Raw genomic sequence first — 24000 nt, forward strand, 5'->3', positions numbered from 1 at the left:
CTTGCACTTTAACACATAGTCTTTGCCTGTCTCTCCCTCTCTATTCCTCCTCCTTCCTTTCTCTACCCCTCTCTGCTCCCCCTTCCTCTTTTCCTCTCTCTCTCTCCCTCTCTCACTCACATTGCCCCCTTTCTCTCATTCACTCTGCCTCTTTTGTCTCTTTCTCATCTCCTTGTCCCTTTTCTGCTCTCTTCCTCTCTTTTCCTCTCTCTCTCTCTCCTACCCTTTAGATGCTTCGGCGTGTCTCTCAGGTTTTAGCTGAGATAATGGGCCAGCCTTCTCCACAGCCCGCTTCTGCACTGCTCTGTGCCCAGATCTCTCTCCCCACCCCCAGGGGGATGTGGGACCCATCCCTATTCCAGTCACATCCCGCGCCGTGGTTGACAGCGTCACACACCTCCATCCGTCACATTTGCATTTCAAACTGACACCTCTGTCCATTAATTATTTACCAGCCCCCGGCCACATCCGAGGACGTCTAATCTGGCCTCCCAAGGTGCACCCCCAATGCCCTGTCTTCCCGTGCCTGCCTCTCTCCCCTTTTCGACTCTCCTTGGGACGCCGAGGAGACCCTCCCGTCTTTGTCTTTGTCAATCAAGCACGGCCGAACAAAGCACAGGCAAGAAGCGATCCCAATCCAGTGCACTCTGTCTTTAAAACAAGCAGGACGAAGCATGTCTCATGCAGAGATCTACTTTTAATTTTTGCATTGAAAACACTTCATGTCTGCCACCATAAATAGATAGAATAGAATAGATAGATAGAATCCCTGGGTTTAAATGTAGATTTTTAAAATAAATACAGGATACATATTATAATATAAACGTATAATCAATAGTACATAACTCATTACCTCACAGGTATTATACTAGAAGGCAAATCAGTATCTTGTAATACATCCAATCTCTACCCTCAGGGCTGATAATTGTTTTAATTGGCCGAATGTTACAAAAAAATATACAGAAATTTTGGTTGCAGCTTCACAATGAAGTATTACCCAACACTGGGCCCAGTACGTTTATTGTCAATAAATTTAATCAAGACTCTTACCCACATTTCTATTTGTAAAGTTCACTAGTTGGAGATGGAGGGGCAAATTATGCATTATCCCTGCACGTTTGTGGCTGCCTCTCTTCTGTCTCGTTCTATGCAGAAATAAATGGAGGCTGTGCTCTTTGAGCCCAGCTTCGCGGGACTGCGTCTGTGAATGTCTGGCATGGAGCTTCCACGATCAGCCAGCCAGGATCCGGCAGGCCAAGGCCAGGCTTGACCGGAGAGAGAGAGAGAGAGAGAGAGAGAGCGCTTATGGAAGCTGAGCTATGATAAGTGCTGCACGAATAATTAATTTCCCCCATGTCGTCTCAATACTTGTCCCTGGACAGCCTGTAGAGGCTGGAATTTACTGTGACAACCCTCACCAATTGATGCATTATGACCTGGCAGTACCCTGGCCAGTGCATTGGAGACAGAGAGAAATGCAGAATAACGCTTCACCAATGCTTATGCTGACAAAAATACCTCTATGGATTTAACTAAAAAATTGTACAAACTGTATACATACTGTATATACATGTCTGTGTAAGTAAGCATATATAACAAATAAAAATCAATGGTGAAACAATCATTACCATATCTGCAAATATGTTTACAGTAAAGACCATTGTTAAAGAGAGGGAAAGAAGGATTACAAACCATTATTAGTTATAAGTACTAGTTACACTAAAATGTGAGGTTTATGCATCCAAATAACTCCAAGAACTGTCAGCTGCATTCTGAAAGAGTGATCCTCACTATCTGTACAGAATGACCATCCCTGCTGGTCCAGGTGAGAACTGCACTGCCTTGAGCCTGTACAGGGGGTACGGAGAGGAACACTGGGAGAAGGCAGAAGCATGAGGATCAGGCAGAGAGAGAGAGAGAGAGAGAGAGAGAGAGAGAGAGAGAGAGAGAGAGAGAGGGACAGGGAGGGAGAGGGAGGGAGAGAGAGGGAGAAAAAGCAACAGACAGAGTGTGAGAGAGAAAGGCAGAGAGCAAGAGCGAGACAGACTGACAGAGTGAGAGAAAGTGAGAGATAGAGAGACAGGGAGAAGGAAAGAGAGAGATAGAGAGACAAAGAAGAAGTGAGAGAACATAAGAAAGACAGAAAGAAGACACAGAGATAGCTCATGATCAACACCCAACTGCTTCCTCCCATGAGCTCATCCCTGGAGGTGTGGAGGATCCGGAGGTGTGGAGGAGCCGGAGGTGTGGAGGCGCTGATCAGCTGTGCACTTGGAGAGGCCTTGTCTTCTCACCCCAAGCCACGCCAAGTGAACCTGCCAGCTATGGGGGTGGGGGTGGGGGGGATCACTCACTGCTCAGGCGCCTGAGAGAAGCTTGCAATTCATCAGTGTGGGGTGAGGAGAGTGTCGAAAGGTCATAGATTAACCTGCATAACAACAATGTCTCCCCTCCCAGCATCACCACAGCTTCCAGTTTCAGAGAAACAAAGCATGCAGACAGAGTTCTTAATGCAGGGAACACTGGTACTATAGCGGCTCTGCCCTGCTAACTCTGCCCTGCTTATCTCTAAGACTGCTCACTTTGGCACCACAGAAATGTGCTAATAAATGGACCGTGAGGTCACGAACAGTTTACAGACCTCAGATGTTTCCATACACTTAATGTAAACGCGTGCAGCACTAACAAATAGTGTGTCCTCAACTTTACTGACTGACATAGCAAGAGGTGGCATGCTGTAGGATATGGAGTATGACTGCTTTAATATAAAAAGTAAAACGAAATAAAAATCAAGGATCAGTAATCATCAACCCAGAAATTGTGACATAAAGTCTATGTTAGAGAGAGGGAAGGCTAATGTGCAGCGGATGCAAAGCTCTTTGACACTGTATATGCATTGGGGTTTGTCCAGCATATTAGCATCTCGCTCTCCTAGCCGCAGAGCCCGCTTCACACATAAGGGCTGAGCAGGAGGCTGAAAAACGCACTTCCCTCTTCTAGAGGAATGCGCCGGGCCATGGGGGATTGTGGGATTGCTGGACAGGGCTGCTGGCGGTCGGCCCCCGTGTCTGGCTGGCATGGTGGTAATGAAGCGGTCCGATGTTCTCTGCGGCAGCCCTCTCTCAGCAGCGGAGCGCGAACCTGACGGCATGCCTTGGCACAGCCGTGCCTCCTCGCATTGGCACAGGATCCGCCTGCCATGTGCGTCCACCCGGGCGGCAAGCTACCTCGCCACCACCAAATGGACACCGGAGCGGGCCTCGGCATCCAGGACATCAGCATGCCTCCCGTTTTCCCCCTGGAAACCCCACTCCCTCTCATCCCAGACAGGCGGGTAAGGAGAGATGTGGGCCGGTGGGTTCCCGAAACCCTGGTGCCCCTTGCCATGTACTCTCTGTCCCGCTGCTTGTGACGTGTGAGCGTCTTCGTTGAAATCAGACCCAGTTCCGCTGAATCTTGGCTGGTTGTGCCCTTCAGCACTACAGCAGCTCTCCACACCAGTAACAGGTGTTGTTTTCGCATATATTTATATATTTTTTAGATTTTTTATGAGCATGGCCTCTCGGAAAGGGTGTGAAATATCACACATTCGTGTTCATAAGCACTCCCCAACATGGATTACCATTTTTTTAAAATGAGACATTAATAAACATTGATAAAAACAGTAATTAGATGACCGAACCATAATCAACCTTTCAAAAGTCTAAGATTTTTTTTTTATTTTTTATTCAAATAGAAATGATTTTCATGCTTATTGCCAATTGATTTATATAAGATGAATTCTTATTTTTTGAAGCATTTTTGGAGCATTTTTTGCAAGCCATTCCACCCTTCCGGTTTCTGAGATAGTGGAGCTGTTTCACTGTCAGCAGCTTGGCTTTGTCTAAATCGTGTGCATTCCACATGCATCACCCATGTGTTGGATGAAGTTTTGAAATGTGTGCAGGCCATTTGTCTAAGTCTTGGCAAAGCATCATGCATGGATCACATACCCTGCAATTCTTTGCTGATACCTCCAGCATGGGACCCAAACAGAGATCAGCAGTGGTTCCTAGCTGTCAAGCTGAATATTCGTATGACCTATCGCAAACATTATTGACCTGCACTGCAAATAATGTTCTAATACTAATATTCCATATATCACAGTATAATGTGCTACACATCATTGTGCACTAAAGCAGGCTCTATGCCTACTTTAGGCCTCAAACACCAGCAAGGAGCATGGCTTTTTGTGTTGGACTGGTTAAAAACATGCACACCAGACATGTAACTGATCCAGTGAAAAACAATCTTAGAGTGAGATCAGTGTGCAGGGACAATTGTTAAATGAATTATTATGAACTGATATGATTTTGCCACTCTCAGACACAAAAAAACAGTTGTGTCCTCTTGGAGAACGAGGTGGCTTGCCCGTGTTTCTGTGTTCTGTTTTTTTTACTCAGACTTTGACAGGTTCCTCTTTTTTCCCATTGGTTCACACATGGCTGTTGAAGGGGTGAGCAGCAACTCTGAACTTCAGTGGATGCCACTTCCCATGTGCCTTTGACATCACAGAGAGTGAACGCGGGAGATATTCAGCTTGGGAATAATGAACGCAGTTCCGTCTTTGAAGTTTTTTTTCAAAAATCTCCCCTCTCAGTTTCTCTCACATGAAACAGGAGGCATCAGCCACACTTCACTGTATTAGAGGGTTAAATAAACAGCGTTTGATTGGCTGTGAGCAGCTGTTCCCACTCCCATCCCCCCGCCCTCGAGCTGTTTTAAAGCTCAATTGTGCATTTTGCAGATAAAGTGGCAAAACTACTGGAGGCTGTGTTGTGAGCAGCCGTTGCCTTGGAAACCACGATTTCGAGCCCAGGTTCTCCATTACCACTTAATTTAGGCTTCCTAATTGCATTCCATAGAATCTGTGGTGACAATATCTGCAGAGGGAGAAAAAAGCCCCCCCTCCACTTTCAGCCCCCCTAAAAATAGGAAAAAAACACACAAGCATGCATGCCCAGTTGAACAAACCTCTTTGAAATTGTTCTTTTTTTTAGCTGCTTTAAAATCTCAGCATGACATGGAACACATGAGAAAATGTTCTGCAGTTCAAAGACGGTGTGTTTAGTTTATTTTTGCTGCATTAAAATCTTTGGAGATTTCAGCGTGCTCATCGCAAAGTTCATTTTTTCTTTCATGATCATTCAAATTCTTCTATATATGAGTGTGTATGTGTGTATGGCTGAAAATTTGTGTGTGTGCATGTGTGTGGGTATCTGTAAGTCTGCTTGTGTACTTGTATGAATCTGTGTGTATTTGTGTGTATTTCTGAATCTCTGTGTGTATGTGTGTGTGTGTGTGTGTGTAAGAATTTGGGAGCGTACATGGGTGTGTCTGGGTGTGTATGTTGAGTGTGTGTGTGAGCATGCATGCGTGTGTGTGTGTGTGTGTGTGTGTGTGTGTGTTAGAATCTGTGTGTGTATGTGAATATGTGTGTGTAGTTGAGTGTGTCTGTGTATGTGTGTGCATGCGTGCGTGTGTGTGTGTGTATTTGAGTGTGTGTAGGGAGTAAAACAGCTCTAATTGTGCAGGACCCTGGCCCGGCGGCTCTATTATCCCAGCCCATAGCAGCAGGTCAGGCCTGTGAAGCCTCTGCTCCTTTGATCCGCAGTGGGCCCGAGTCCTCAGAGAATGCCTTTCTTCTGGCCCTTTTTCCAGGGCCTTCAGATGATTGGTAACTGTTGAGCGAGTGTTCTTTCACCGGCTCTCCTGCCTGTGACCCTCTCTCTGCCGTGTCAGAGGCGCTGGATAAAAGAGCGCTCCAATTATCGACCCCTCCGCCGCGCAGGGGCCAGTGGATAATACCGTGCTGTAAGTGATTCTGCCAGGGATATCTCTCTGTCACTGTCACATTAACACTGGAGTTTCACATTGAAGCAAAGCACTGCTGCCAGAGTGCCAGCACACATGCAGGTTACACACACGCTCATATGAACACATGAACATACACTCATACACAGAATAAACATACATACTCACATGCATTTACAAACACATACAAACACCAGCACAGAGAAACAGAATAAATACACTCACACTCACTCACATGAACGCACACAAACACACACACAGGTTAAACGCACACACACACACACACACACACACACAGACACGCACACGCACACACTTGTGGAAACAGGCATACATCCACACAGAGATACAAAAACACACACAAAAGCAGACACACACATACACACACACACAAACAGACACACACATACACACACACATGAAAACAACACACAGAAACAGAATAAATACACACATATGAACACACATACACAGAACAAATACACACACTCACACACACACATTTGCTTGAAAATGCACTGCAAGTCCTATTAGTGGCTCATTTGGATTGTGTGGGGAAGCACACAATGCTCCTTTAGATGCACAGAATACTCTGATACTGATTAAAGCTGAGATGGACTCTGGTTTAAGCAACGACTGTATCGTTGTAACGACTGTAAATAGCATCTCCAGTATATTGGTGTGTGTGGAGGACCAAATACCACTCATGCATTCCAATTGACATATCCTTGCAGACTTTTATAGAGGATCTGGAATTAATTTCACATTTCATTTTGATATACTTCTGATAAAAGATAATGACAGTGTTGAAAATATGGATTTTTTTTAACTGACAAAGTAAAAAAAAACCCTTTCATTAGAAACATTGCATAACATGGAGTAAACGTCCCACAAACAAATCAGAAATTACACAGCATATTGAGAGTGACTGGATGAAAAAGATATGCTGTCCACCATGAAGAGTGAATATAGGATGTCTTTTGGAGCATGTGTGTGTGTGTGTGTGTGTGTGTGTGTGTGTTTGCTAACTCTGTGTACGTGTATGTTTGTGTGTTCATATGAAGGTCTGTGTGTGTTTCTGTGTGTGTGTTTGGTTATTTTGTGTGTATGTTTATGTGTTCAAATGAAGGTATGTGTATGTGTTTATTCTGTGTATGTGTATATTTATTTGTTCATACGAGCATGCGTGTGTGTTTATTCTGTGTATGTGTATGTTTGCGTGTTCATATGAAGGTGTGTGTTTGTGTGTGTTTTGTGTGTGAGTGTGCATTCCCTCTCCATAATGTGGCTATTGGGATCAATGGAAAAGTATGTTACTGGATTTTGGGCAGACAACCAGGGGAGCCTCCCTCTTGACCTCTGTGTCTTTCTCTGCTGGATGATCACTGGCCCAGCCTTCCCGCTCTTTCAGGCTAGGATGACCTCTGGGGCACAGGGTGCTCTCTGTGGGTGCATATCCACCACTCTTTCCTGCGCCTCTTGGAGGTGTTGGGGGTGTGGGAGCAGCAAACTCTTTTGTGACTTTCTGCTGTTTTGCTCCCCTTCTCTTATTGTCCCCTTTCTTCTTCGCCGGTCCTTCGTCGCGATTTATGTCGTTGCCAGGGACTTAAGACCCCCGACCTCCATTGTGGAGGGCAGTGTACCGGTGACCCCTCAGTCCGGCTCCTCTGTGTTCCCCATTGTCCCCTCATTAGGCTGGGGCCACGGAGGAGAAAGGATGCCTCTGTTCCCATCGGTCCCCAGCCGTCCCTGGGAGAGGAGGCCCCTGCTCTGCAGAGAGCCATGATGTAATGTTTACAGAGCTGTTGCTCTCTGAGCAGCGGAGGCCGCTAATTAAAGCGTGTGGAATTAAGCACAAGGTTATCCGCCAGCCGCATGCCCTGGCAAACACTCAACCACGGCCAGTGTCGCCGGGCAAGGGAGGACGTGAGGACGAATTTAAAAGGAGGGGAGGGGTGTGTGAGAGAGAGGGGAGGAGAAAAAAACCCTTCTGGCTGATACATTAGAGCTCAGACTTCTTATTTAGGAAAGGGAGTCTGAGCATGTCTGCTGCACTGGATGCTACGATGTGGCCATGTGGTCTGGGCCTGTGAATCAGTGTGCCGCTGAGAACCCCTTTCATCTGGAGTTTGCTCTTTCTGAAACAGAGACTTCCCTGACGTGCACACACACACACACACACACATGCACACACACATACACATACACACACACATGCACGCACACACGCAAACACATACATGTGCACCAGGACACCAGGATATGTAGCAGTAGGGTAGCAGGCTCGTCTCCCTGACAGTGAAGAGGGTTGAGTGGCAGGTGCTACTATTTGCATCCTGCCTAGGAAGGTATTTTTAAATATTGCTGCCTCTAGATGTGACACACTCTGCGTCTCACTGGGAGTTTCCAGAGGTATGGTGCCATGTGTGAGAGCGCTTTTCCTACTTTCTTTCCTCCCAAAACTAAACACTTTTGTATGTTTCCTCTGCTTGCTTGGCTCTCCCCTCAGTGTGTTTATTCTGTATGTGTGCATGGCAAATAAAATAAATCATTTTACGTTACTGACAGCATCTTCCAGCTCTGTGTGATCTTATAATAGAGGTAGGGACTGATGCAGGACATCAACAACGCCACATGTCCACCCCTCCAGTTGTGCCCAAACTCACGCCCCCTCACCACCCCCCACTCACCAAGCACAAACACACACGCACACACATACACACAGAAACACAGAGATGCACACATACCATCTATGAGATACAGATCTCATATCTTTACAGTTTTTGATTGAATTTAAAGAGAGACACAGATAGGAAGAAAAAGATAAAAAAAATGTATAGATGCAGAGAGTGGAAGAGACAGCAATACCTACAGATGAAAGGAGAAAGAAGAAGCAAAGGACAAAGTAAAAGCAGAAAGAGTGAGAGAGAGGGTGTGAGTGTGACAGACAGTGGGAGACAGAGAGAGAGCAGCAGAGGTATAGGCAGATGGAGGGAGTGTGTGTGTCACAGAGAGATGGAGAGGGGCAAAGAGAGGATTGGAGAGAGGTAGGGAGAAACAGTGTGTGTGACAGAGAGAAAGGTAAAGACAGAGAAAAAGAGATGAGGACAGAGAGAGATAGAAGCAGAGGTACAGGGAGAGAGGGAGAGAGATGGAGAAAAACACCATAATCCCCTCAGAGCTCACTTCTGAACCTGGGTCCAGTTCCAGTGAAGCGACCTCACATTTATCCTGGCAGAGGATCCCACGCTCCTGCATGAGTCCTGCCAATCGATAGGAGTGAGCCACCTGAGGACTGATTTATCCGGCCAGCCACAGGCACTGCCACCCAGATAAATTGTAAAAGATCAATTTTACACAACCCTGGCACGAGAGTGTTATTGACATAACACAGGTGATCAGCTTCAACCCTGCCGACCCACCCCCTACAAACACCCTGGGATATTTGTCCCCTCTGTTCATTCAGCAGAGAGGGCTGTGTGGGACCCTAAGGAGCAACAGAGGGCATTGAGGGACTGCCCTTGGAGATCCTCTGGACCCCCCTGGGCCTGCCACGGCCCGTGTCCTGCTTCCCTTGTGCCACCGTCATTCTCTGACTGGCGCATCAGCTGACGCACCTTTAGTTTCTCTAGTTCTTTTAGTCAAGTCAAAGCAGAGGTGATTTCACACAGGCCATTTTGCATTACTTCTATTGAGGAATTAACAGGTTGAAAATCACACAGGCACAGATTCTGTGCACACAGACACACACACACCCATGCATGCATGCACACATGCACACATACACACATGCACACATACACACACAAATACAAGTGAATACATATGCTGTGCATGCAAACAGGCATACACGCAGGCACATGCACTTGCATACACATGGTAAGGCATAGTAGAAAAGGTTTACTGTCAGAGGGTAGGATGCTTTACCCAGAAGACACTAGGCTGTGAGGATCCATGCCTCAGTGGGAAACAGACAGGACTCCCATTGTTCCTCTAAATGCTCCTCTTGCTCAGTCATGAGTTTCAGAGACAGAAACACAAACAGGCTCAGCTGATGTTTCTGACCAGCATCAAACACACTAGTGTGTGGCTACAGACACTCACATATGCACACAAACGCACACAAGTGTAAAGTGAGATGTCTGACTTTATTTCAAACTGTTTTTGAAATAAGAACAAAAACAACAAGAACAAAAAAGCCCCTAAGGAGAGGAGGGTGTTAACTGTGACAGTTTCACCTCCACCCTGACCCCAGGCCCCAGGAGAGGAGTCCCTCTAACAGTGAGGCAGCAGACTGGGTCTGGGGGAGGCGGGGTGGGGAGGTGGATATCGTTTTGGCAGTATGCTCAGCGTCTGGCCCTCAGCCACTGTCTCCTTCCACCACTCCAATTCTCTCCCAGCAGGAGTCTGTGGGAGGGCTGTGCCCATTTTAGAAATAAAAGCATATGGGAGAAACAATAATCTGTGCATGTGTGAGTGCTGATTGCATAACCCTTTCTCTCTGCTTATTAGAGATGTGACTGAGAGGCCAGGTTTGCTGGGGAGTGGGGCTGGATCCGGAGCAGCCAGTGTCATTTATGACATCCTATCAAAAGTCTTTCTGAGCTAATCCACTGTCAGTGAAATGAGCCTGGGACCAAAGCCCAGTGTCTAACAGGACATGGCTGTTTGTCCACATGTCATTTTACAGTTCCTGTAGATTTATGCTGTAAAATTTTATTTATATATAAAAAACAATCCATACTACAACACTCTTCTTTGAGGTAATAGTAGTACCCACTTGAATTACTTATACTAACAATACAAAGCACATCATAGCTAACATGATAACTATATGAAGCTGTATTATTACACATATGATGAATGCAATAATGACAATCTCAATAACAAATACATTTGATTTGATTTGAATGGTATTATGTATTATGTCATAATTATGATATGAGAATGTGCATGTGGAATAGTATATCTACCTCTCCAATTAGATGTACTAGTGATTAAAGGCGTGGATGAGGTACGAAGGAGCAGGCAAATGGTGTCATAGATGTGAACTGAGGATTCAGACCCATGACCCTCTGGCTGCCCACTTTTCTCCACTCCACTACATGAGCACTGTCCTCCTACTACAACAGCCACCAACATGTCAACAGATGTTGGAATTAGGATATCTTAGCTTTTATTCATAACATGGAAGTGTGGACATCCGCTCATTTATCAACATAAAAACCCTTCCTTTTTGATAAGGTTATCACTGCTGTGGCAAAGTTAGAGGGAGTACAGCGTAATACTGCCACCCAGCTAATAATGTAATCTTAAATTACAGTTTAATTACAGCCTCTTAGTCACTGTGAATGCCCTGTAATTCAATCATGGCCTCTTGAATATTGAATACTGTAAAACAAAAAAAAAAAAAAACGCGTTATCTCAGGATTTTCCTGAAACTCCCTCCATGGAAAATTAATTGCCTACTCCTGGTGGCTTAATTAGGCTGTAGTCTGCGGTCTCTGTGCGTTGCAGTGGGCTGACACCTGGAGTTATGACGGAGAACCCTTATCCATCATCCCGCGCTTTCCGCGGCCTGTAGGATGCGACTTCGGGGGGACGAGAGGAGAAAAAGGAGCTCTTTCAGGGTTTATCAAGCGCCCCCGGTGGACGCCTCCCCAATGAAAAGCGCCTTCCCAGAGAGGCGACGAGGAGTTGACTGTGATCAGTGGAATTAGTTTTTCCCTCCTATTACCTGGGTCAGAGGCCACGCAAACAAACTGGATATACCATTTATTTCAGGGCTGATTCCTTTCTGAGGTGACAGTTTGCAGATAGTCTTTGGTGAGGGCAAATCCAATGTTCCCCCCTACACCCAGCTGGCTGCATCTTATTCATAAATTTCCCCAGGAATGAAAAAAGAAATGAATTTATGGAGGAAATGTAATTTTCTCTGCAGCAGCGGAGGTATGGTGGCTGTGTCTGCAGAGATGGGATCTGGGGAGAAGAGGCCAGCATGTTCAGAGAGGAAAAGAAGAGGAGGGAGAAGAAGAAGAAGCGGAAGAAATAAAGATCCGTACTCAAATGCTGATGCAGCTACTCTGTCTTATGTTAAATCTCCAGCAGGGAGACAGTGCCCTTCACCAACATTGTAGATGTCATCAGCAATATGAGACAATCAGTGGAGAAGCAGAATGCAGGGAAACATCTCTGTTCTTTTCTTTTTCTTCCCCCAAAAATAAAAAGTCAGATCTGGGCAGACTGCCTCGGGGGCACGAGGGGGAGTAAACAGCCCCCTGTAAAAATCAAAATAGAAGGTACATGCTGAGAGCCCCTCCCCTCACCCACAGACATCCTCTCCGTGGCACCAGATGAGAAGAGGTGAAAGAGGTGGGAGGCTCCTTTCTGTACACTTTGACTCCAGGAAAAAAAGAAGCCTGTGACATCACATCACAGACCAGATGCATATGCAGGTTGCCTTTTTGGGTCACTGTAAGCACATGCCCACCACCATTTTCACTTTGGCAGCCGCCGCCATGGCTCTGTGTGATGACTACCTCTCCAATTAGATGTACTAGCGATTAAAAGCATGGATGAGGTGCGAAGGAAATGGGAGGAGATCCAGAAGGCGGCTCAGGAGCATGGGTAAGCCATCCCGCTGAATAACAGGTGTAACCAGTGCTGTGTGATATCCCAGGCGGTCTGGCACGCACTCAGGCCAGACGGCGGGCGAAAGACGGCTTTATTGTGTTTCTATGGAACTGCTCCAGACGTGCCAGCGTGCAGGCAGGCAGAGTGATTCAGCCACAAGTTGTCAGGATAACGTGTCACTTGTGTAGTCGAGCGGTACTGGGCATAGTGTTTGAGTGGCAGCTGACACCTGTCTGTGATGTGCAGGATAACACAACCCTTGACTGGCCAGAGACCTGCCTCTCACAGAGGGTCTGTGAGCACTTACTCCTACATGATGTCAAGAAGGGAAATTCAGCCTCACAGGAGTACTACAGTATGTGACAAATTTATGCTGTGCAAGCCTTCACACACATACACACACACACACACACACACACACACACACACACGCACACACACACACACACACACACACACACACACACACACACACACACACACGCACACCCATACACACATATGCAGGCACACACACATTCACACACACACAGGCACACACATCACTTTGTCACGTGAACACCTGCCAACTGAGTCACAGCAGGTAATTCCAGGGGAACGTTCAACCTCTCTGCCTCTCCCATTAACCATTAACCCAAAGACAAAACACAGGAAGGAGGAGGGAGGCAAGCCTGAGTCTCTGCCTCCAACATCTACACCTGTCTTGGCATAATACTCCCAAACAGCTCAGCCCCATCCTGGGCATTAGCTATGCATGCAGTAATACAACACAGCAGCAGACCCTCTCATTCAGAGACTGACTCAATGGGCTTCCAGCATGGGGATCCTGCCAGTCTGGAGACATTAACACAATCAGAATCAGGTGGAATTTATTACCAAGGTGACCCACATGGTGTTAAGAGTATCCAGTCAAGGACTGTGTTTTTGCTTATTATTGCACTGTCTAAAATATGGAGGACTGTGGGAAAGAGACTGGGAGGAATGTTCCTTGGAGGTGTCTGATGTTAATGTGCTTACTGGAGGCTTTACGTTACTGTATTTGCTTCTTTGCTTTGTGGACACCTTGGGTCCCTCATACACTCACACAAGTGGACCATTTACAGCAGAGGATTCTGGGATTCAAATTCACAAGCAGAACTGAGGTGTGGAGTCCAAGTGACATTGTGAGATCATTGTGTGTTGGGGTATTCAGACAGAGGGGCCGATTTGCAGGAATAAAAAACAGTGTGCCTATTTTGGGTCCACAGTGAGACCAACAGTGCCTCCTCCAGGCGGCCCAGAGCGTCCCACACCCTCGTAAAGCATCCCAATCAATTGGCTTTAAAAACGTGTTTTTCAGGGACTCATTAGGCGCTTTAGAGATGTATTATGCACCTTCAGTGGCAAAGCGCGAGGGATGGCGGGTGCAGTGGCAGGCCATTTCTCCTGGCGTGCAGGACAGAACCGTGCAGCAGCCTCGTCACCGGAGAGCAGTACAGAGCGCACCTCATCAGCCCGCTGCACGGCCGCCACGCTCACGCCGCCATCGCACATAAATCAAGATAATTCTCTGCATGCCTTGACCTCTGACCTCTCCTGCACTTCATCAGGACGTCAGTACACAGCAAAGTGGAGCGGGGAATGAGAAGGGGAAAAAAAGAGGATAAAAGGCATAAAAAAAGTCAGCCAGTGGAATTTCAGCTTTGGGGACGCGATTAGTCACCACCCAGATTGAGGCCCCATTGCATCTAAATGGTCCACTTTATGAGTCATTTATCTTCAGCTCGAGCCATTTTCATTACACCAAAAACTGATTCTGAGCTACCAGCTGGATGATACTGCCTGGTGGAAATTAATAACCCCCCAACCCCACCTCCCTCACAGCCCCTCCTCCTCCCCCGACCCCCCCCAGCACCCTGACTACCCACCTCCCCTGGGGAGACCCGCATACGTGAGCCACGGCTCCTCTTTCTGTTTCGTTACTGTGTGCATCTCAGAATCCCTGCCACTCTTTCAATTTTTCTGAGTCTCTTAGCCTTTAACCCCCACAGACACACACACACACACACACACAGGAAGACACACACACACACACACACACACAGGAAGACACACACACACACACACACACACAACATACACACACACACACACACACATCCTCAGCATTTTGATTCTCCTGCTCCCAGCTTCCAGGATGTAGCCTTGGAGAGAGCAGTTTCTGCTCACAGATGCAGGGAGAAGAGAGAAAGAACTTTTCATAAATTCCTCTGTCCCCATTCCTCTAACAGAGGGAGTGGGAAATGACCCTCAAGTCCCTTAAATATCACTCTGAGCCCCTCTTTTAAACAGGAGAGTTAATACATGCTCAGATGACCTATAGGGGGGGGGGGGGGGGGGGGTGGGAGATGCTGTGCTGGCCCTTTTGAAGAGCTGTCCAAATAGTGTGGCAGGCCAGTTCACCATCACCTCGTTGAGCAGTTTGCTGCAGTTGAGATACGGGTGCAATATGATAACATGCTAACATGATAACATGTGGCACAGAGTTAATGGTGCTCATCCATTGACAGGAATTACAGGGAATTAGTGGGACTCTGTGCCCATGAATAGGCAGAGGGCTTGATAGGGCTGATTAAGAATCCTGCTGTTTAAAGGAAACTCATTTAAGTATTAATTAAAGTACAACCAAAGTCACTACCTCTTCTACTTCTCCTCTCTCCCTCCCTTCCCACTCTACCTTTTTCTCCCCCTCCCTCTTTTCCTGGTATGAAGTCACTATGCCGTCCTCTTGTGTGGGGAATCAATTCTTGTCCTTGCTGACTGTCTACAAGAAACCTCTTCTTTTTTTTCACAACGGGATAAATGTCCTTTGGATTGTATTTTATATTCTGAGTCTCTCTATTGAGGCTGCAGAGAGAATGGGAAAAATTGAATGGTGAGAAAAGTTCAGAGAGATTTTTTTTCCCAAGTGTGCAATTGGATGAGAATTTAAAAATGGAGGCATGTCCTGTTGAAGGTTGCAGTGCATTGCAGGTCAGGCACAATACTGTGGGACGCACAACCCCGGGCCACTTCCATGGTCTTCCTCTTAAGGCAGTGGAGTTAATTTGAGCAGAGCTGGAGTAGTGGCAGGACTGGTGAACCTAAACGGAGAGGGAGAGAGAAGGAGAGAGACACGGGGGTGGAGAGAGAGACAAGGGTGGAGAGAAGGTGGGATGAAGAGGGATGGAAATAAGGAGATGAGAGGGAGAATGAAAAAGGACAAAGACCAGAGAGAAGAAGGGAGTGAGAAAAGAAAGGTGATGTAACAAGTCATGTTTTTCTTTTAAGGCGAGAAAGCATGTTCTTGGCCATTTTAGATTATAGACATTTTATACATGTGTGCCATGGGGCGCTGAGGTTTCATAACCCCAGGCTGAGGCACTCTCACCCTCTCAGGTCAGCACCTCTACCTCCCCCAATTTCTCCCGTGTTTTCTTTTACCCCCCCCCCCCCCCCCCCAAAAAAAAAAATGAAACCCCATGAATTTGTTAGTTAGACCATCAGCTGTCCCACCGAATGGACTCCATGACACATGACACAACCTGACACAATTTCTGTCCAGGTTCTCATTCAGCACTGTGACCCTACTGGGCCATGCTGTGCTGTGCTTATGCAGATCTAAAATGCTGAGGCTGGAGAATACACATAGTTATAATCTAACTGTTCTTAATTTCACAATGTGTAACAGTTTACTTTTTTAATAAGTAGGCCGATCAGAGTGTTGATGTAATCTGGTCCCCAGTTCAAAACATGTGTAGCTTAAATTGTCTAGGTCAAATTGTTCAGGCCTTCTCAGCTGTCACTCGATATGAGCTAATGCCAACAGACTCAGGGCACTGCCCCTGCCCTTATGCCTTCCATTGGGTGAGGTCACCATATGGTGTCAGAACACCAAAACAAGCCCTATTGCACATGTATATTTGCATGCCAAACAACCTCATTACACAACATCACTTTCACTTTCACTTTCACTGATAGAAATCAATTTAGCCAAGACTTTAATTCAAAGTAAATTGCTGCACCCGTTTAAAACAGCTAATGCAGAGGATTGCAGAAAGCTTGTCTCGCTCAAGGGCACGGGAGCGTTTGATTTGAGATGGTGACCCCTGCAGTGACGGGTCCAGAGTCCCCCCTTGCATCTGATTGGTCCAGCGGTGGCGAGCTGGCTCAGAGTTCTCCTAGCTTGATGCGGTTCCCTGAATTGGAGAGGATCGGGGGATGGAGGTCGTGCCTCTTGCGCTCCCTGCTCGTACACTTCTATCGGCTCCCAGGTTCCCTTCAGGCAATCGTTGCCGGGCCACCACTGATACATCTTAAACAAGCAAAAGACTGACTTTTTAAACCATTTTTAAAAATGCTTTTCTCAAAATAACCGAAGGAAAAACAACAACAAAAAAGCACCCTTGATGAAGTCTAGATGAAGACGGCTCCCTCTGTCCTTGGAAGGCCGGTGTTGAAAGTGTTTGTTCTGAAAAGTGACTTTGGAGAGGGGGCTCCTTCGGTCCCCCCTCCCCTCCTGGAGCAAAGCTACAGGGAGAGTCTCAGATCAATACCCCAGCTATTTCTCTCCCTGTGCCAGGGGAGCTGTGGGTCCACGAAACAGACAGGACTTTGCTTTCATGATGGGAGCCACAGAAGAAGTGAGGGAAAGTGGAGGAAGAAGAAACATCTTGCTGGTGAGTCCCAAGGTGCTGAGGCACAAGGCTTTGAGAAGACTGCGAAGCTGTGGGCCTGATCTTTCCCCAGGCAAGCATTAAATATGAATCCCACCTGCCTATAGGAACTCCAGCTTTCCTCAAAGCTCGTCTGCACTGAAAGCAACCTTTTACAGCAAGCCATGCCCCTCTGTCCGCCAGCAAAGCAAAGTCTGTAGCTGTGAATGTTTTAAATAGCCATTTTTCCTTTCCCTCAGTAATTTATGACATGTTTCAAGCTGGTAATGTCAATGTGTAATGGGGTAATGACTGTGTGCACTGTTTTCGGCGTTCTGCCCTTGTGGTGGCCCCGCCCTCTCTCTGTCAGCCCATTTCGCAGGTCTGGGTCCGTCTCAGGTGGAACAGAACCCTCATTGAGTGACGTGGTGGTGCGGGCCCTCGCCCTGGGGCCATTGGCGAGACGTCCTCATGAAAAGAGCTCTGCCTGCAGCCTACAAAGCCTGCCTGTCCACAGTGAAGTCACACAATGGAGAGGGTCCCTGGCTGTGTGTGTCACTGGCTGACACATTTCAGCAGTGCATGAACACAGAGCTGGGTAACCGCAATCGGTGTGCGTCTCAGCAAGTTATTTTATTTAACAACATTTATGTCCTCATTTACTCTTGTCTGTCGTATTTGCCCTGAGAGATTAAGTGAAAAAAGAGAGAAGTGGAGAAAGCACTGATGTGCAAGGAGAAATAAGAAAAACACTCGTTCTTCCTTTCAGCAGAGAGCTGCTTTATTAAATAAAGTGCTGCATTGGGATCATTAGGACTTCTCATCTTTTCCCATTGTGATTGTAAGCTCGTGTTCAATATTACAGCCCCAGAGACAGCCTCCCAACCCCCCCTTCAGCGGACCGCACCGCGATCTCTTCCAGTGTACGCCAGACTGTTCCAACCAGATTTTGCAAAGGCTGCCCCTGTGCCTCTGACAGGACAGGTTAATTATCACAGTTCTTCTCTCTCTCTCTCTCTCTCTCTCTGTCTCCCTCTCTTTCTCAATAGCTGGATAATGCACTCCTCTCCCCTCTTGCTCTCCTGTTCTATCTTGCTCTGATCCACTCACTCTATGGAAACTCATTTAAGCATTAATTAAAGTACAACCAAAGTCACCACCTCCACCAGTCCTTCTCTTGCCCCCCACCCCCCTCCCCAGGGGTGGTCGAATGCAGAGGGGTGAGGCCTTCAGTGCAGTGGGGTTGTCCCAGTTCTGTCCCACCACACCGTTTCTGCACCACTTTCACAGGTGCCCCTTTTATTTATTAACTTTAAAAAACATAAGAGAGAAAATGTAATTTTTCTCTCTGGTGGAAGGATTTCCTGGACAATTTCCACCTTTTTCCCTGCTCCACAATAAAAGAAATCCATATATTAATGGGGTTATGTAAATCTGAAACACAGTATAATCCCTTGGACACATTCAACAGAGGAACAGCTGCACAGTGTGTTTCTGTGTGCTATGTAAATCTAATTCACAGCATTTCCTTATTCCATCAACCTCTGCTTGTATTTCAGACAATGAATTTTTATCCTATATGTCTTCTAGTCTGCTCAATACAGAAATATATATTTTGAAATCTATTTTCCTCTGCATGACACATTATCTGGTATACGTACGTGTAATACTGAATATTTGTTGTGCATTGCAGCAAAAAAAACGAAAACCTGCAATATAGATTTACCACGTTTCTTGTACCACAAATTCAAGTGTGGTACATTTAGGGTACTATGCTGTGTAGTGTAAATGCTATAACACCTATTCTGTCTCTGCTGTGTTGCATGCATAAATGTCTGCTCCAATCCGTACAGGACTACAAGCTTTATTTTTGCTGTGTTTGTATGCTGTGTATAAGAATGTAATGTTTGATACTTTTGGTGCTCAGCAAGTATGTTTCAGTTGTGTATTTGTGAGAGTGTATGTGAACGTGCACATGTGTATGCATGTGTATCAGCATATGGATATGTGTGTATATGCATGCATGGTGTATGTACATATGTGTACATTGTGTGTGCTGTGTGGTATTTTGTATGTGGTGTGTGTATCTGTCTATATGGTGACGTGTGTGTGTCTTTGTGTGTTTGCATGTCTGCATGTGTCTGCGTGTGTGTATATAGTTGCATGCATGCATGCATTTGCATGTGTGTGCAATCATTTGTATCTGTGTTTGTGTGTGTGTGTGTGCGTATGTGTGTATGCGTGTATGCATGAGTGTATGCGTGCATATGTGTGCATGTGTGCTTGTATGGGTGTATCTGTGTGTGTGTGCGTGTATGCGTGCATACGTGTGCATGTGTACTTGTATGGGTGTATGTGTGTGTATGTGTGTGTGTGTGTACATGTGTGCTTGTATGGATGTATCTGTGTGTGTGTGTGTGTGTGTGTGTGTGTGTGTGTATGTATGTGTGTGTATGTGCGTGTGTGCGTGTTGTATACAGCTGATGAATCAGCCAGCCTGCTCTTTCTCTGTCTCTCTCAGGATTGCTGGTGACCCGGATGGTGAGGTGTCTCAGCATCAGCCTCGAGTGGGGGGCTCTGCGATTCGCCCTCCCTCGGATGCGGGATCCAGCAGACCTTGTTTCACCGATGAGTCAGAGACAACCTTCACAGCAGGAAGAGGCCTTTACCCACAACCCCCTGCTGATTGTTTTCAACAACAACAGAGGGAGGCTGAGGGATCAGAGAGACAGAGAGAGAGATAGAGGATAAGAGGGGCTGAGAAAGAGGGAGAGAGCGAGACAGAGGGTATAAGAGAAAATGAGAGGAAGAGGAGGAGAGAGAAATAAAGGGAGAGAAGGTGGGGTTGAGAGTCCAGAAGATGGAGCTGACCAAATTTTCAGTGTATAAAAGGAGCAGGTTGAGAAGTTGAGAAGGTTGAGCTCCCATTTCCCTCTGTCCCTCCTTCTGTCTAGCCTTGGTGCTCTCCTTGTGGAGTCCTGTGGGTGGAGACATCTATAGTTCTCTGGGGTGGGGGGTTCGACCTATATGCCTATATGGCCTATATGGGAATAACACATGAACCTCATCCACTGATGTGCTGCCTCACTCAATGTAATTTTACTGCCTTTTATTCTACATATAAAAATGCCACAAATATTTAGTTGATTCTTTGGTGGTGTATTTGCTGAAATTTCCTGAATAACAGTGGAACCATACAAGACGTACATCCTTTGGGCTCAACCACATAATAAACATGTGAAATGTCTCTTTCAGAGAGAAACAGAGGCTAGACAAACAGACAAAAGAAGAGGTTTCATTTTTCCTCCCTGCCCCCAAAAGTGTGCTAACACACCCGGGCACATTTCTCATAAAGTATCGAGCAGGTACAATTTATTGGACAATTTATGAGAGGCAATAGCACTGGTGGATGTTGGAATGTGTTCTACAGATACCTGCTGCTGAAACAGAAAGATTACACACCCCAGGAAGGGTCGTAATTCACTAACGTGACTCTCATCCAGGCATAGCCACCAGTATTTCAGCTGCAGACGGCAGCTGTCACAGAGAGAGGGAGACAGAGAGAATGGGGGGGGGGGGGGGGGGGAGACAGAGAGGAGAGGAGAGAACAGAAAAGAAGGGAGGAGGAGAACAAGAGAGGTACTGAAAACAGAAAGAGAGAGAAATTGGTGGGAGAGAGAGATAGAGAAAGAGGAAAGAGGATGGTCTTTTGCCAGTAATAATAGAAGGAAGACAGATAGGAGGAGAGGAGGATGGGCAGAAGGAGAGAAGCGAGGGAGATCAGAATGAGTGCAGGTTTAGGAATGGAGGACTGCATACTGAAAACCAGTGAAACAGAGGGAGAGACATGAGTAGGGCGAAAAGAGAGAGGAATTATGCTTTTAATCGTGCATGACAGATTCCTCCACAAGGTCAAACCTGTGCTACTTTCTATAAAGCTAGCCATAAGCACCTGACTTTGGCTAAATATGAGGTGCAAGCATTGCTGCCACCCTGCAACACGGTGAAACACTCATCTGTCCTGTCCAATCAGATGACATCCAGGAATTTAGAGGCTTATTACATCACCTGTTTCTAGCAATAGCTGAAAGACTGTACAATCTTTCCATATTCACAATATAAGGTTTTACAGAATATTTACAAAATAAAGTGAAATTAATTGCATATACTGTGTATCTGCATATTATCCTATGCATGTATATAATAATAATATAATACTAATTATAATAATAATTTCTAACAATTGAACTCTCTCTATAAGAGCCAGAAAGTCCATAATAAGAGCATGGTAAATGCCACAGAGCAAGTGTCAGGGTATGAAATCCTCCACACAGGGAGGGATGCCCATAAGCAAACCAGCTCATAATTGCACCGACTGTTTACCCTTTCCATAAACATTTACACTTCCTATCCCCACAAAAGAATAGGTTTCTAACTGCTGACAGTAAATTTGTTTTCCTGCAGCCTGCTGTGGAATAATAGACCTTTATGGGGTAAGTTAGTGTCGAGCGAATTCTCCAAGACAACTCCTCCACTTAGCCGGCCAAGTGACTGTCGTCAGGATGCTCTGGCAGAAGATGGCATGCACCGGAGCCATAATGAATGGCTATTGTGCTTACTTCATAAACTTGTCAGGCCGTTTTCATTTTATTTTCGGGACAAACCAAATTTCTGCACTGCTTCTGCGTGGGCGGTTAATAAATACATCACCCTTAAAAAAGTGCTGCGGTATTAAATTGGCCACAGATAAAATATGGATGAAGTCGCGGTGCCGCAGGTACGTCAAGAGTGATTTAATATCTGCGCGCTGCACGGTGAGGAGGGAGAGATTACTGGGCTGAACAGAGACAGAGAGAGAGTGACCCCTGACCCCTCATACCAGCCACTCAGCAAATACTGCTGCCTGAGACATAATGTGTGGCAGGTGAGAGATTCAAATCTATTCATCGGATCTCCAGATCTGAGAAACTCATTAATCTGCCCATATTTATGTGAATGAAAGAGTGTGTATGTGTGTGTGTGCGCGCATGCGCACGTGTGTGTGCGTATATGTGTGCGTGTGTGTGTCTGTCTGGCTGTGTCTGTGTGTGCTATGGGGTGAGGCCTTCCTTATTTTCGACTACAGTTAATAGAGCTTACAAGTGGGAGCCATGGACGCTCACTGCTTCAACAGCATGACAGTTTCTGGTGGGCGATTTCATTTCATTGCTCATACTGGGACAGTCAACTACTGAAAATTTGATTTCTCACAGCAGGTGATTTATAGAGGTGGCTGTATATTGGATAACACACACACATATGTATGTGTGTGCGTGTGTGTGTGTATATATATATATATATATATATATATATATATATATATATATATATATATATATATATATATACATATACATATATATATATTTGGCCACACCTGTTTTTCAGGGTTTGGGCTAGGCCCCTTATCTCCAATGAAGGATCTTAATGCTTCAGCATACCAAGACATTTTGGACAATGCTATGCTTCCAACTTTGTGGCAACAGTTTGGGGAAGGCCCTTTTCTATTCCAACATGAGACTGTGCCCCAGTGCACAAAGCAAGGACTATAAAGACATGGTTTGATGAGTTCAGTGTGGAAGAACTTGACTGGCCCGCACAGAGCCCTGACCTCAACCCCATCCAGCACCTTTGGAATGGACTGGAACGGAGATTGCGAGCCAGGCCTTCTCGTCCAACATCGGTGCCTGACCTCATAAATGCTCTACAGAATGAATGGGCACAAATTCCTACAGAAACACTCCAAAATCTTGTGGAAAGCCTTCCAAGAAGAGTGGAAGCTGTTATAGCTGCAAAAAGGGGGACCAACTCCATATTAAAGTATATGTATTTGAATACAATGTTATTACAATGTAATGGTCAGGCATTCGAATACTTTTGTCCATAGTGTGGGGTTGGGCTCCATAGAGAGGGAAATGATCTCCTGAGAAGAGTAGCGCTTGAAAGATGAAGAGCAGTTGGTCCAGGCTGATGCAGACTTGGGCAGCTGAGTGATTATGCTACTGTGGAATGAGAGGAGTTTATGACTGCTCTTTCCTCAATGAGCTCATGGTTGAAATGAAAAACACTGGCATTGTTCTCTAATGCTGTGTTACGTGCGCTTACCGGACTAACCATGTATTGTCAGTACATGACAGCTATCCATAATTTTCCTCATCATTGGTTCAGAATATCTCCAGTGTGTGTATTCCACAAGATAATTTTTAGATGTGAGTTATGTAATTATTTTCTAAATCGGCATTTTACATCCAGATTTAAGATTTAAAGGGTGCCACTTGAATATGAGGAAAAATAAACATCTTGCAGACTTACTCAAAGTCTGACAAAATGCCTAGGAGAATCTTTTTTCTGTTGTGCATCATACTGACAGATGATTCTTCAGCATTAGGGCAAATCCAATGCTTTAGTGCAGTCCCACCATCCTTGCTGGTGGAATGACACAGACACATGCGGTTGACAGACAGGTGCTCACCGCGAGTGTTTAGTGTTAGCAGAGCTGTGCATGAACGCCACTGACCAAGGTACAACACAGACACCAAATTGCAGGAAACGGGCTGTAATTTTATTTTCCCCAGCCCCAAAGATACTGACCAATCCTTTCCATGCTCCACTCCATCACCACAGACAAGGATACATGGCCCAGTGTATTGTGAATAAGGGATTTTGAGTATTGTGCTGGGGGGATGCTGTTCTTTATACTCTTGAGCTTTCACCTGAATGGCAAGAGTGAATCAATTAAGAAATCAGATACAGAAAGATGTCATATGCCATAATGGAAGGAATAAAGTCACCCTTGATGTGG

The sequence above is a fragment of the Megalops cyprinoides genome, chromosome 14 (genome assembly GCF_013368585.1).
Source record: "Megalops cyprinoides isolate fMegCyp1 chromosome 14, fMegCyp1.pri, whole genome shotgun sequence".
Taxonomy (NCBI): domain Eukaryota; kingdom Metazoa; phylum Chordata; class Actinopteri; order Elopiformes; family Megalopidae; genus Megalops; species Megalops cyprinoides.